This window comes from Acomys minous (genome assembly GCF_964271855.1).
Source record: "Acomys minous genome assembly, chromosome: 11".
Classification (NCBI taxonomy): Eukaryota; Metazoa; Chordata; class Mammalia; order Rodentia; family Muridae; genus Acomys; species Acomys minous.
The window spans coordinates 540,197-556,729 of NC_140492.1; the positions used below are offsets into that span (position 1 = coordinate 540,197).

General features: G+C 37.6%; 1 pseudogene across 1 annotated transcript; it reads right to left on the minus strand.

Moving 5' to 3' along the window:
• Positions 1-5,892: 5,892 nt before the first annotated feature.
• LOC311608653 (olfactory receptor 4A5-like) lies at positions 5,893-6,787 on the minus strand (annotated as a pseudogene). The gene has a single exon. The product of its transcript is annotated as an olfactory receptor 4A5-like (transcript).
• Positions 6,788-16,533: the final 9,746 nt, after the last annotated feature.

Consider the following 16,533-nt stretch of genomic DNA (forward strand, 5'->3'; position numbering starts at 1 on the left):
AGCCACTTTGGAAAACTATCTGGCACTATCTCAGAAAACTGGGAATAGGACTTCCTCAAGACCCAGCTATTCCACTCCTTGGGATATACCCAGAAGATGCTCCAGCACACAAGAACATTTGCTCAACCATGTTCATAGCAGCCTTATTCATAATAGCCAGATCATGGAAACAGCCTAAGTATCCCTCAGTAGAAGAATAGATAAAGAAACTTTGGTACATATACACTATGGAATACTACTCAGCTATTAAAAACAAGAAATTCCTGAGATTTGTGGACAAATGGATAGAACTAGAAATTATCATAATGAGTGAGTTAATCCAGAAGCAGAAAGAATCAAGTGGTATATATTCACTTATATCTGGTCACTAGCCCAAGGGGCATGTTCCTTGAAAGTCTTCACTTACCAGGAAACTGGGACAGAGGGGAGGACATCCTATTGAGACTCTAGGTGAGAGAAGAATGGGAGAATTGGGAAATAGAAGGATCCAGAGGATCCTAGAGGATCACAAGAAGAACATTATGGTGGGCAGATCTGTGTCCAAGGGTCCTGCTCAAACTATGGTACCAGCCAAGGACAATACATGGAGTAAAGTATGAACCCCTACCCAGATCTAGCCAATGGACAGGACATTCTCCACAGTTGAGTAGAGAGCGGGGACTGACTTTAACACAAACTCTGGTGCCCCATATATGACCATGTCCCTGGATGGGGAGGCCTGGTGGCACTCAGAGGAAGGACAGCAGGCTACCAAGAAGAGACTTGATACCCTATGAGCACATACAGGGAGAGGAGGTCCCCCTCAATCACAGTCATAGGGGAGAGGAGTAAGGGTAAAATGAGAGGGAGAGAGGAATGGGAGGATACAAAGATGGGATAACCATTGAGATGTAATATGAATAAATTAATAAAATAAAATTTAAAAAATAAAAATATATACTACTAGAATTAAAGAAACAGATTAACATTAATAGTAAGTGATTTTGATAGCACATTTTTTCCTATAGTCAAACAAACAAACAAAACATAAGAATTACTTGATAACATGCACCAAATGGACTTAACAGATATCTTCAGAATACTCTACCCAAACACCAAAGATAACACAATCTACTCAGCAGCACATGGAAATTTTTCTAAAAATGACCACATCTTAGGAGACAAAAATAATCTTTGCAAATTCATTCAGACTGAAATCACTTCCTGTGTCCTATCTTACTTAAAACTTGACAGCAAGAAAATCTCTAGTACATATGAGATCTCACAGAGATTAAACTATCCATCACCTAATAATAAGTAAAAAAAGCAAAGGAAAATGAAACACAACAGAATCTCTGAGATACACTAAAAGCAAATCAATAAGGGAAATTATAGCTCTGTGTGCCTACATTAAAATTCCAAAAGTGCATAAATAAGTAGCTTAATTATACAACTAAAAAATTAGAAAAGAAGAAAAGTCCAAAATCAAGTTCAGTTGAAGTGAAGAAATAATAAAAATCAAAGAAAAATGAATAAAACAGGGACAGAGAAACAACAACAAATCTAACAGCTAGTTTATTTAGAAGATGAACAACATGACAGACCCTTGTTTCAACTAACCAAAAGAAAGAAAGAGAGGACCCAAACTAGCAGAATAAGAAATGAACAAGAAATATTACAACAGATACCAAAAAATGAAGAATATTATAAGGTAATATTGTAAAAACCTGTATACTATGGAGCTGGATTCTAAATGAAATGAACTTCTAGATTTAGCCAAACTAACAAGAGTAAACAAAATAAACAGACCCATAACAAATGAGGAGATTGAAATAGTAACCAAAAGTCTTCAGCTTAAAAGGAAAGAAAAGAAAAGAAAGAAAAAGTTCAGGATCAGATGGATTCACGGAAGAATTTCAATAAGACAAACAACTGCATCCAGTTCTTTTTAAACTATGAGAGGGGGAGGGGGAAAGGAACACTGTCAAGTTTCTTCCAGGAATCCATTATCACTTTACTACCTAAACCAGGTAAAGACATAACAAAAAAGAAAACTACAGGCCAATATGCATGATAAACCCAAACTAAAAATCTTCAAAAAATTCTTGTAAATGTAATACAGGCATATATCAAATGGATTATACACCATAACCAATTTTGTTTCTTGCCTGAAATGCAGGGATAGCGCAGCAAACTTAGTCAATAAATGTAATAAATTACTAATAAATTACATAAATGGACTTAAAGACAACCACATGACCATCTAAACAGTTTCATTAAAAGGCCTTGACAAAATCCAATATGCTTCATGATAGCTCCTGGAGAATGTAGGGCTAGAGGGACACATATTTCAACATTTTTTTAAAGCTATACATGAGAAACTCTCAGCCAACATCATTCTAAATGGAGAAAAGGTTAATACTATCCCACTGAGATAAGAAAGGACATAGGGATGTCCACAATTGGCAAATTATGGTATTAGTAGGGACATTTTCTAATGCCCACCATAGCTCCCAAATAGTTAATGCAGAAAACTATTGGATTTATTCAATAAGCTTTAAGTTCTCTAACTGGGCAGATATTCATTTATTCTAACCCAACTATGCTAATCTGGCTACCTCCCAGTCACATGCCTTTTACTTGCAGTCTCAATCTTGCCTTGGCCCTCAGATGTATCTGTCTGTCCTCATGACAAACACCTATTTGTCTTCCTCACACCCTTTGAGACCCACTGACTGGGAATGGAAATACAGCCTGCTGTCTGTCCAGTAATTGGCTAATCAGCTTCTTTATTAACCAATCAGAGATAATTGAAGAGTAATTTTTATACAACATTGAGACAAGAGCTTCTTCATAGCAATGACAATGCCCATGTTGAAACTGCAGCCAGATATTGGGGCACAGAAATCAGCATCTGATTACACAGTGTACAAGACTATGTCCCAATGCACTAGCTTGTATCATTTCCAGTGTTGTGATCAAAGTACTAGCTGGCATAATAAAGCAATGAAAGGACATTAAAGAGGAAAATCCCATGCACAATAGCCTCAAAGAAAATTGACTATCTATGCATAACCCTAACCAGGAGAGTAAAGGAAATCTACCATGAAAACTTTTAACCTATGAAGGAAGAGATAAAAAATGGTACTACAAAATGAAAACACATCTCCTGCTCACAGATTATTTGAATTAATACTGTGAAAATACCTGTACTAACAAAATCTGTTTACACATTCACTGCAATTCCAGTCACCCAAAATTCTCTATAACATTGGAGCATCTTCTTCAGCCTTCTGGCTCACTATATCTGACAGACATATTTGTGAGGCAGGAACTATTGAGGATTTGCTTACCCTGTCTTGGCAGAGTTTGGTCATTTGCTCTGCCTTCACCCAAGCTTTCCCTTTTGTTTGTCCAAATTCTGTCGGTGGTAGAAATGAGGACCTTTTGCCCAGTGGCTAGTTTGCCATATTTGAAGCCATCTCCATAAGGAGGTTCTTTGATGCTCATCATCTTCTTTGAGGTAGCCTGGGTATTATATCTATCTGCTGTACCTAAGATGTATATTCTTTTTTTGTTTTGTTTTTATTTTTTAATATTTTATTAATTTATTCATATTACATCTCAATTATTAACCCATCCCTTGCTTCCTCCCTCCCTCCTACTTTCACTCTATTCCTTTCCCAAATGTCTGTGACTGAGGAGGACCTCCTCCCCCTGTATATGCTCATAGGGTATCAAGTCTCTTGTTGCTAGCCTGTTATCCTTCCTCTGAGTGCCGCTGGGCCTCCCCATAAAGGGGACATGGTCAAATATGTGGCATCAGAGTTTATGTGAAAGTCAGTCCCAGATCTCCACACAACTGTGGAGAATGTCCTGTCCATTGGCTAGATCCGGGTAGGGGTTCAACGTTTACTGCACGTATTGTCCTTGGTTGGTGCCATAGTTTAAGCAGAACACCTGGGTCCAGATCCAGCCATCATAATGTTCTTCTTATAGATTTCTAGGACCGTCAGGATCCTTCTATTTCCCCATTCTTGCACATTTCTCTCACCTAGAGTCCCAAAAGGATGTCCTCACATCTATCTCAATTTCCTGGTAAGTGAAGACTTCCATAGGACATGCTCCTTAGGCTAGTGTCCAATTATAAGTGAATATATACCATTTGAGTCTTTCTGCTTCTGGGTTAACTCACTCATTATGATCATTTCTAGTTCAAACCACTTGTCCACAAATTTCGGAAATTCCTTGTTTTTAATAGCTGAGTAGTATTCCATAGCATAAATGTACCACAGTTTCTTTATCCATTGTTCTACTGAGGGACACTTAGGCTGTTTCCAGGTTCTGGCTTTTATGAGTAAGGCCACTATGAACATGGTTGAGCATATGCCCTTGTTGTATGGTGGAGCATCTTCTGGGTATATTCCAAGGAGTGGAATAGCTGGGTCTTGAGGAAGCCTTATTCCCAGTTTTCTGAGATAGCACCAGATAGATTTCCAAAGTAGTTGTACAAGTTTGCATTCCCACCAGCAATGAAGGAGTGTTCCTCTTTCTCCACATCCTCGCCAGCATGTGGTTTTACTTGAATTTTTTATCTAAGCCCTTCTGATGGGTGTAAGATGGTATATCAGAGTTGTTTTAATTTGCATTTCCCTGATGACTAAAGATGTTGAGCATTTCTTGTTTCATTTGTTTGATTATCCTTTTTTTTTCCTTCTTTTTGAGTAAGAAAAAAAAGAAAATGAATTTAGATGGGTAGGAAATTATTAGGGATACAGGTTGGTTGTTTTTGTTTGGGGGGTTGCTTTTGTTTTTTGGGTTTTTTCATTTCTTTAGTGAGAGAATCATACTGCTTAAAACCCATTAAATAAAATTTTATATAAAAAGAAATGAATCTCATCACAATTAGCTCCCTAAAGTTTTCACTTGCATCAACTGCTCTAACTAATGAACATGGGACAGTGGGTAATGATATCGACCTGTATTTGATAGATTAAATATGGTGGGTGATGAGCTGGCTGATTTGTCCACTTCATTAGCAATCAGTTTCCCATAACACCACATGAAAATAATTTATTATACATTTATAAGTAAAATATCAAAGGTGAATACATATTTGGGTACATGGTGCTTCTGTAATAATTTGTCAATTGAGAAACAATTCATTAAAAGCTAGGAAAATAGAACATGTTAAATAGTCAAGAAGATTGTAAAAAGTTATTTATAATTCACTTTTAATGTATCCTTTAAGAACTAGAATTTGGTTTCATTACCAGCTGCACAGCACCTAACAAACTATTCATTAATAATATCCTAAACTATTAGTGTCTCTAACTAGGGACAGTATGATCTTCAATCCAAAAACCTGAGCTGGAAGAGTAGAGACACCGATGGAGGAATGGAAGTCATCTTAAAGGAATATGTACATTGTAGCTGCACAACAGTGCTGTTGAGATGGATTAATGAGTGATTGCTAAATCAAACCTTTCCTTTAGTCCCAGAAATGTGTCTATTAGGTCATAATCCTAGAAAGGTCAGAAGATATTAATGTGAGTGATCATGAATATCCAATATTGTGTTATCATTTCTCAATCTATAAGAATGAGTCCTTTTGAAATGACTCATTCAAATTTCAAAACAAAACAAGTATGCTCATGAGGAACATAGTTTAGTTTTGCAACGGGACAAAGCCACACAGCTTTTGTTTATAACACTTAAATAATGTCATGCTGATTTAAATCTTAAATGATTCATTTTCAATATACTTGCATAAAGAAAAATATCCTAGATAATACAATTAGTAAATGGTATCATTCTTTGTAAGAATTGTTCCTAGTTGATTTTGTTCACAATTTTTTAAATGTAATATTACTAGGGAGACTTTGCAGTTTAATCTACAGGTAGCATTTTACACTAAAGCTTTTCCATAGAATTTTTCATCTCTGAATTTCTCAAGGTATATATTAAAGAGTTCAACATGGGAGTGATAATTGTATAAAAATGATAATGCATTTATCAGTAGGAAAGTTATAAACTGGTTTGGCATACATAAAAATACATGGAACAAAAAAGAGGACAATCACCATGATGTGGGCGCTTCATGTAGACAGGGCTCTGCACCTCCCTTCCTGACTGTGAGTCTTAAGAGATCTTAGGATGATTACAAAGGAACCTAAAAGTAGGATGAAGATCATTACACACATGGCTCCACCATTTGCAATGACAATGAGACCAATGAAGCATGTGTCTGTGCAGGCAAGTACCAATAATGGAGACATGTCACAAATGAAATGATCAGTGACATCTGGGTCACAAAAAGGAAGGTTGTATACAAAGACAGTTTGAATCAGCGAGTGTGTAAAACCTCCAGTACAGGCAAATATCAACAAAGTGTTGCAGATCCTTCTATTCATGATGACTAAATAGTACAGTGGCTTACAGATCACTATATAGCGATCATGGGCTATTGCCACCGGAATGACAGTATCAACACCACCAAAGAAATGCTCTATAAAGAGCTGGCTCATACAAGCCATGAAGGAGATGGTATTTTGACCACAGAGGAAGTCCATAATCAACTAGTGTGAGATGTAAATGGAGAAAAGAGCATCCAAGACTGATAGGCAAGGAAGAAGTACACTGGGGAGCCCAGTGAAGGGCTGGGAATGATTGTCACGACAATGAGCAGGTTGCTCACCATTGTCACAATGTACATGAGTAAAAACATGACAAATAATGCTTTTCTCCCAGCAGGATCCTGAGTGAGGCCCAGGAGGATAAAGTATGTAATATTATTATTCCCTCCCATTGTGCTTTTTAGTGGATTGTATTAGAGATGGCAGCTTCAATAGAACCTGCTGTGAAGTTAAGGGCACGACTTTACTATGACATGGAAAACATCTTCATCTTTGTCTTCTACAGTGATGAACTGCAATGTGAATTTAGTAAACAAGTCCTTGGTTCCACCAATAATCTAAATAAAACTTTCTTTGAATGTTTTATTTCCCTATGATGATCTTATCAAGTAGTACTCTGTTTCTCGTGACCTCATTGGCTCTATGTGTAATAATCATTCATACATTTAGAATTATTTAAAATACATTGTACCATAACAGTCATCAGTAATGACAGAAAAAATTACTCCTACTTTTCAGAAATCTGGCTTCTACATTATCACAAACCTCAATATTTAAATTAATATGTAAATTGATTTATCTGATAAGATTCTCAGCAAAATATGGCCTTGATTTCTAGAAGTACGAAACTCATTGCTAAGACAGTGTAACATTAGGTATATGACCTGCACCTCTCAAAACACTAAGTCTGCATAGAACTGCCACGAAATCTAAAGAGATATGATTTTAAACTGCATCAAGTAACCACAAATGCACTTGTCACTTTTCTATCTATAGCTGTTATTTCAATTAGTTATTATGAGGCTCCTCTGGATCCTTGATATTATGAGTTTCAAGTAACTCAGTAATCTTCTAACACAGGATTACCTCAATTACTTTATGGAAAGTTAGCACTTTCTCATTTTTAAATGGCATAGGTAGCAAAACAGGAGAAAACAGAAACTGAGAACTATGGTAGAGAACATGCATTATTGGTTTTAATCACTTTCCTGGGGAGAAAGGGCTCAGTCAGAAATTCAGTGTCCACATCCATGAAAGCGGCATCTTAACAGGAAAAGTCAATCCTTGGCCAGTGTTAAGTTAATATGTGTGTCCCAAGAATTACCTACTTAACCACTGATAGGTACAAAGACTAGTTACCTGTGGAAGGATAGATTTTTATCTACAAACAAGCAAACAAGATGGTGCTGTTTGAGTGGATTTCATAGAGAGGGGACATGTGATGTTTTCTTGGGAAACCAGACTTGATGCTGCTTCAGTGTGTATCACTCTTATAATGGCCAACATCTCACTCAGATCTGAATTTGTAGACGCTACAACCAGAAAACAGCTCTGGTTTGTGTATGCTAAGTGACATAGGAGTGAAACATTGTGGCCAGTGCTCACCCTTGCATGTCATCCTTCCTACTAGGTTTTGTGCCTTCACTTTCACTAACTACCAGCGATGAATTGCACTGGGCCAAATCACCTATGGCCAGTTTCATAATTACCACAATACAATCAAAGCAGATTCCTTAAGTCTGATCAAAATTTTTTCAAAGACTAGTACTATAAAACTGTAGAATTGATTTGATTGTATTTTAAATATTAGCCATTAAAACTTTTTTAAAAATATTTTAACACAGTTTTAAAGAAATGGTAAAGAAATAATAATAAAACATGAATCTATGTGACAGTTTATGAGGGACAATCGAACCATAATTTTGATGCATGCATACACTAACACATTGTCTGGCAGTATTTTAAAATGTACATACAAAAACTGGTATTAGTCCTTAAGAACAAATGGTCATTTCCCTTATACTCTAATGCATGATATACGTAATTTTAGATATCAAAAATATTCTGTATCTGTTAAATATCACATAAAGTATAATATATATAACTAAGTAAAATTTTAGTTTCTATTCATTGTTTACATATAACATATAGCAATTTTATTTGCCAATATGGAAAATAAATACTCATGCGACTGTGAAAATGATCTGTATATAAGTATGCTCCAATTAACTTTTGTATTTGTCAGTTTTACTTTCCCTATTTATAAGGCTCTCATAAGACAATGGGAATTTTTTAAAAAGTACTTCAAAATATAAAAGAATATTCATCTGGTACAACCTAACACATGATTTCAAGAATTCAATCTTGGGTTTGCCTTTGGTGAAAAAAGTCATGACCTATTGTAATAAAGAAGGCTGTTAAGTATAAACAGATATAAAACACCTAAATATAATATCGATGCTTGTATAAAGATAGCTGAACAAATTTATTTGCTATGAAACTATCAAAAAGTAAAGTTGTTATAGTTGGACCAACTATGTATAAAATTGACCATGTAAGTTCAAATAAATTGCCTGAAGCCCATTTTTGAAGCTGCAAATGAACAACAAGAAAAAATAAGAGATTAAGTAATGTTAGTTATGTGATTTTTTTCTCCTTTTGGTGATTCAGCATGAGACCTTGATTTTATGATTGAGAATTTATTAATAGCTTTACTATTAAACATTTTGCCTAAAAAGGAAACCCAGATTTGTTTCATAGCAAAGCTGAGATAAAGTTTTCTTACAAATTGAGAGATACATCTTTAGTCTTTTATTCACTCAAAATTCCTCCAAATTATCTTTTCTTCCACTTATAAAAATGACTATACATCTAAAGAATACAGTCCAATGCAATTGGTACTTTGAACAAACTTCTTTAAGCAATGATACACATTTATAGAAAATTTGATATCTCAATAACTAAATACCAATAAAGACAGGCGAGTTTTCAGAAATCTCCTGGGACATCCACTTATGTGTGTAGATAATTTTTCATGGTCTGACAATTCTTTGCATCATCACTATTACGATAATAAACACACTTTAAGATTACTACAAATTAGTTTGTTAAAATACTTGGAGCAAATTCAAATGGAGAAATCTCTCCTGAATAGGTTTCTTTCCCTGAATTATCTCCAGAGGATAAAGGCTCAGATATTGAAAAAAAAAAAAGGAAACTAGTTAAATGCCAAGGGACATGAATAAACTCATAATATGAAAGAAAAATCCAAACTAAGATGATTAGTAAGGAAGAGAAATTAGAACTTCAGTAGCTGTTGTACTGACCACATAATCTTTGAAAAAACAGTCAGTCACAATTCTGTAATTTGGAAGAAGTAGAATTGTTTGAATTCTGAATCTCTATGAAATGAAGCTATCATGATTTTATTTCATTCATTAAATTCTTTAATCTCAAGCCATTGCTAACTGAATAACTATTTCTATATGAAAGAAATTTTCACTTTTCAATAGGAACAATTTCTATGTTTACACTGTTATCTTTGTAACCACCCTTGTTATCAGACCCAGTGAGCAAATATCATTATGTGTTTATTTACAAATCAGATCTTCAGGGTCACAAAGGTCTTATGGCCTAAAAATTGTCCATTTTCAACCTAGCTTGAAAATGGATATATACAACCTCCTCATAATATATATCTCTAATTGCTCCTTTCTTAATAAGTATGAAAAGATGCACAGATTTGTATATTATTGTGGAATAAGTATCTGGTGTGATTATATTTCTAAAGGTCCAATTATCACTGAAAGGTGGAGAATGGTTTCTTTTTTGAACCATTCTCTCTATCTTCCCATCTTATTCAGGGAAGTTTTGGCAACAGCCAGTAACAATGAAGTTAAAGTCATCTATATTTTAGATGATGCCTGTAGGAACTCAAAATCTGTATTTGCTCCAATAAAAAATTACGTTGATATATTTTCTCAGATCTCTTTGAATTTTTATCCTAGCATTTTTATTTGTTCCCTGTGATTACTTAGGTAAGATTATCATTTTTAAAACTAAAGTGTTTCTTTTAGTATCATCTGTAGACCTGGCTTAGCAGTCACAAAATCTTTTTATCATGGATACTTTTTCTGCATAAAACATTTGGGGCTGACAGTTGTGTTCTTTCATGACTTCAAATTCACCTTTCAAGACCCTTGTGCCTTTAAAGGTTTCTGTCACATTGTCAGGTATTCTTGGAATGGGTCTGTCTTTATAGATGACTCAAACTTTTTTCTCTTGGAGTTTTCAAAGCCTTTCTCTCATCTTCCTCCCTTTCGATTTAAGACACAGCTGCTTTCCAGAAATGATCACCTCTTCCTGGCCCCTCCTTTTTCCTTTGGCACCTACAGACCTCAACATGTTTTGAACCATGGAAGAACCACCTACCTCAGGTTACCGGGAGACCCAGAGTCCTGCCACTTGCTTACTGAGATTCTCCATTCAACTTATGCAGCTTTTTGACTCAGGACCAGGCTATACTAGTTGAAGAAACTTGTTCCAAGCTCCTGAACACACCAAAACTGCAACTGACAAACAGAAGAGCTCGGATATAGGTTGTACTCCCAAATACCATACAAACAGATGTAATTGGCACCCCAACCTTCCTATTAATTAACTTATTATTGAATATTGTAAAACACCTCCTACAAAAGAAGCACGGTGTTTTAAAAGGGAGAGAGAAGGGAAGCTGGAAGAAAGACACAAAAGCTCCTGACCCAGCCGCACTGACCCAGAGCAGCCAGAAGAAAGACACCCAAGCACCTGCCACCACTAGCATGGACAATGTGTAATGGAAAGATGGGAAAGATGGAGTGCACAGCAGAGATATGGAAGAGAAAGCAAATCTGAGGGGCTTATACATTGTGGAGAAAGGTGGAACTGGCGATTCAGCAGTGGTGAGGAACAGGCAAAGGTCTGCGGAGGTCATGGTGAGGTCCTGGCCTGGGCTGCCACCAAGGGCTATGATCCTGTTGTAGCTGAGATTAGTGTCTATGTCTGTGGCCTAAGTTACCACAAAAGAGCAGACAAATGTCTATGGTCGGGGCTGCCACTGGAGATCATGTGAACGTCTGAGGGCTGTAGGCTGCCACTGGTGGTGAGGGTGGGAGGTATGCGGATCTGATTGGCCTGCACTGCCACCTGAGGCAATGTGGACATGTAGGCCCATGCTAGTGCCAAGGTTATGTCTGTGTTGGAGATCCTATGTCATCGGGGTCTATGTCCTAGGCCCATGTTATCACCAAAGGCCATAAAGATATGCCTGGTCTGTATTGCTGTCTCAAGCTCTGTGGTAGTATGGCCCCACACCTCACCATCCACCACACTTGGGTGAGCTACTCTCTTGGACCTCAACTTGGCAGCACAGCAAGTGTGTGAGCAAGTAGGAGCTGCTCCCCACCCCTGCTGTATGGTGTCTTGGGTGAGAGAGAGATGTCACCACTCCCTCACCCCTCATCACCTGCACTAGGCAGGAGAGCTGGCCCTGAGGCCATGAGAGCAGGAGAGCTATCCCAGCCCCTCGCTGGCTGCAGCACTAGGGAAAGCAGAGCAGGCCCTGCACCTTGCCTGGGCAGCACAGTAGAACTGACCCTGGTGACTGTGCTTCAGGTGAGCACCCCAAGGATGTGAGGACAGGAGAGCTGTACCTGTCCTTTGCTGGCTGTAGCACTGGGTGAGCTAGCCTGGGCAGGGCTAGAGAGCTGACTCACCATGGTGGCGTGGGCACAGGACAGTTGGTTGGCTACCCTAGAGAACTTAATGGTAAGACCCTATTGCTGAAGATACCACATACTTGAGTCACACATAGTACACATAGAAATAAAAATGATATTGACTTGGAAGCTTCATTCCTACTAACTAGTCCTGGAAGGTGCTTTCCATGGTGCCATAGAAGAAAAATAATCGTCAGTCTCATTCAGGCGTAAACACTGTGCGTGACAATAATGACTGGCCAGTGAAGTCATACTCACTGAAGCAAGGGTCTCACAAACATGAGGATAACTTTGATTGTACTTAAGGCCACTTTGATAAGATAAAATTAGTACTTGGCAGCGTTATCAGGCCAAGAATCTGTGGGTAGACAGATTATAAGAACAAGGGAAGAACCTACTGCAAAAGGCAAAATACTAGTAAAATGACTCCTATGGTCTTATTTTTATACCAATAGATTAATGTGCAATTCAACATTCATCAGAGAGGCTTTTAAAGATAGTGATAAACACAGAGACCCACAACTGGCCAGAGTGCAGAGAACAAGATGCTGCAGAATGCCCAGTCCCAACAAAACACATATTCTGCACCTCTTTTCCCCCATTGCAGAACTGGAAGCAGAAACAGTGTAATATCTAGACGCAATTGATGATGAAAGGAATAAGTGTCCTCTGGAGACAGCAGAGAAGCTGTACATGTGGACTCACAATGATTGTGCTATCTTATACAAACTGTGGGCAAGATCAAGATAGTCAAAATCTTAGCATGGAGAGTGGTGGTGGTTATAACCCCCTAATCAAGTTCTCAATTGACAGTTGAGAACTGATGGGCCATGGAAAGCCAGTTTCCTCACAAATATACCACTCTCCAGTGAAATGCCACACATTCAAGTATGTGTGTGCAGCACCAATCAGACTTGATGGGTTCATAATAAAAAGAAGACATAACGTTGGATGGGTAGAGAAAAAGGCAGGCATATAGAAGGAAATAGTAAAGTTACTAAATATAATCAAAATGCAATACATGAAGCAATAAAAAATATTTAAAAAGAATACATATTACATGAAATTTTAAAAATGAGCATGATACTAGAAGGCAGAAAGACTGTCTATGGTCCTGAATTTGCAGTATTAATATGGAAAGAGTGGCTAGAAGTTTACAGATTGAGCAGAAATCCCTTAAAAATTCCAGTAGCATTTTTACAGAACTTAAAAAGCATTAAAATTTGCATGGACATATGAAAGAATACATATGAAGCAATCTTAAAGCAGAAAGAAAAAATCTGCAGTAGTCAAAACATTGCTACAATAACAAACTTGTAAATTACTGGTACAGAAACATACATGTAGGCCAAAAAATGCAACAAAGAGCCAATAAATAAATCCACACAAGTACAGCAATCTAGTACTTTATGGTGTATTAATAACATATTTGGGAGAGAAATAAACTCTTCAAAAATGAAGCTGAAAATTGGAAATTGCTCCACATCACTGACACTGCACAGAGTATATTGAACACTGAGACACTTAGAGAAAAAATATTTTTAAAAATATTCAAGATACTCTTCCAGAATTAACAAATGGGATTATATGAAATTAAAAAGGTAAAAGGCTTATGATCACCCTATTATTAAAATGAAAATACAATTTATACCATAGGTGGTGAGTTTTTTTCCTACTGTATTTCAAATGTGGGTTTTTGTGTAGAACATACAAAAGAGCAACAGATATTAAGCAACCCAAGAACAAGTTTCCCAATGAATAGTGATTAATTTAAGGACAGTTCTAAAATAAGAAGCACAAATACTGAAAAAAAATATTTTAATGTATTCACTATCCTTACATACCAGAAAATGCAAATAAAATATTTTAGATTTCATCTAAAACCAATTAGAATGACTAATATCAGGAAAACACATCACTGGAGGGTGTAAAAATGTCAGCAGTTACATGGCTTCCTGTATAATGAAACCAGAGAGCAGATCATGGCAGACATGTTATAAGCCAAGCACATCTCAAACACACGTAACTATAGTTCTACGGGAATGATCATCCTCTTCTATCCCAGCACATGCACAAGTGTGTAAACTTATGTACACAAGTATCCATACACCCACACATACATACATAAAAATATATAGATGATGTTGATGAAAAAGAAGGATAGATAGATAGATAGATAGATAGATAGATAGATAGATAGATATGATAAATAGATTGATTTAAGATGTTATAAAAAAGGAATTATAGCACATGGTGGTGAGAATGAGGAAAAAGAGCAATCTTTATTCATTACTGATGAGAATATATTGGTGTAGTCGCTATGAAATTTTAAATGTAGGCTTATTTTTAGTGTTGAAAACGTATTTCTTCTGTCATGCAGTGAATTCTGTTTACCCTCCCCTCACTCCATCCAGCTCACCCAAACCTCCCCTCTCCCCCAGATCTACTTCTCCTCCGTTGTCTCTTCTGTAAACAGCAGGCCTCCAAGAGACAGCAACGAAACACAAGAAAAGAAGATACAATAAGACAGTGCGAAAGCCCTCATATGGAGGATGGACAAGGGAAATCTACAGGAGAAAAGGAGTCTCAGGAGCAGACAAAAGAGTTAGAAACACACATTCTCCCACCATTAGGAGTTCCACAAAAACATGCAGCTAATAACCATAACATACACACAAAGGACCTGATGCAGACCCATTCAGGCCCCATGCTTGCTGCTTCGGTCCCTGTGAGCCCATATTAGTCCTCCTTAGTTGATTCAGTGGGCCATGTTTTCTTGGTGTCCTCCATGCCTTCTGACTTCTACACTCTTTCCTGTCCCCGTTCTACAGGGTTCCCAAAGCTCCAAGGACAGAGACCTGATGGAGGCCTCCAATTTAGATTCTCTGTCTACATAATGTCTGTCTGTGGATCTCTGCTTCAGCTCACATCTGCTCCCAGAAGAAGCCTCTACAATGACAACTGGACATGTACTGATCTGTGAGTGCAGCAGAACAGTGTGTGTGTGTGTCTGTGTGTGTGTGTGTGCGTGTATGCACATGTGCGTGTGTAGTTGGTTACACCCTAGGTATCTGGGCTTTCCCATATGTTTCCCAGCCATCCAGACAGTATGGGGCATGAGCTCCCTTTCATGGAGCAGACCTCAAATTATATCAAACATTGGTTCTCCACTCCTACAAGTTCTGTGCCACCATTGCCCCAGCACATCTTGCAGGCCGGAAAAATTGTATGTCAAGAATTTTGTGGCTTATTTCTCTCCCCACAGATGCAGAATATCTTCCCACATCAAAGAAACTACAACGCGGGGGTTGTAGGCACCGGCTCAACCTCTCCACATTCAATGAGCTGTGTGAATGCTGTCCTCAGCAATGGAGTCCTGCTTTTAGCTTTCAGAGAGCAACCTGCTGTCCTAGCACCATTCTGGGTTGTTTAAGGATCTCCATGAGTCTCCTAAGCTAACAACTCAAGCAAATGCAACCCAGTCCCACAACTTGAAGCCTTGCATGGACTACAAAAGATGGCCAGTTCAGGCTCCATATCCTCCATCGCTAGGAGTCCTCACGAGGGTCACCCTCACAGATTCCAAGAAGTTTGTACTAGGCTTCCACAGTTCTCCTCAGGTGCCCTCTGATTCCTGCTGTCCCTGCCCACACTCCGTTTTTCCATCACTCCTCCCATTCCATCTGTTCCCATCCCCACATACATCACCAAATTTAAAGTAAAACTTCCATGGAACACAGCTCGATCACTCTAAAGATTCTAAATCAACATCTCAGAAAGATATTTATTCATCCAGCACTATTGTTTGTTTGTCACAATAATCAGAAATATTTAAAATGCTAGATACCACTATGCACCAGTTGAATGTCAATGTTTTAGAAACTTAGAATATTTCATTATAGGGGAAATGAGTGGACTTGAAGATCATGTGCTTAATCCAGGTAAGCCAGACTCCAAAACAAATATGTTTTCTCAGAGTCACAAAATCTTTAATCAAATAAACAGTCCTCAATTTCAGTGTGGAAGGCTTCTAAACTAATTCAGAGGAAAAAGGAACATGGGCTCATGGTGGAAATCAATATATATATAATTTTTACTGAAACATATATCAGAAGTGGGACAATTTAGGGAAAGAGATGAGATCAGCATAGGAAAATATGAGATGGTTAGGTTCTTTTTTTAAAAAAAGTTTTATTATTTATTATTATGTATACAGAGCTCTGCCTGCATGTACATCTGCAGGCCAGAGGATGGTATCAGATCACATTATAGATGGCTGTAAGCCACCATGTGGTTGCTGGAAATCGAACTCATGACCTCCGGAAGAACAGTCAGTGCTCCTAACCGCTGAGCCATCTCTCCAGCCCAAGATGGTTAGGTTC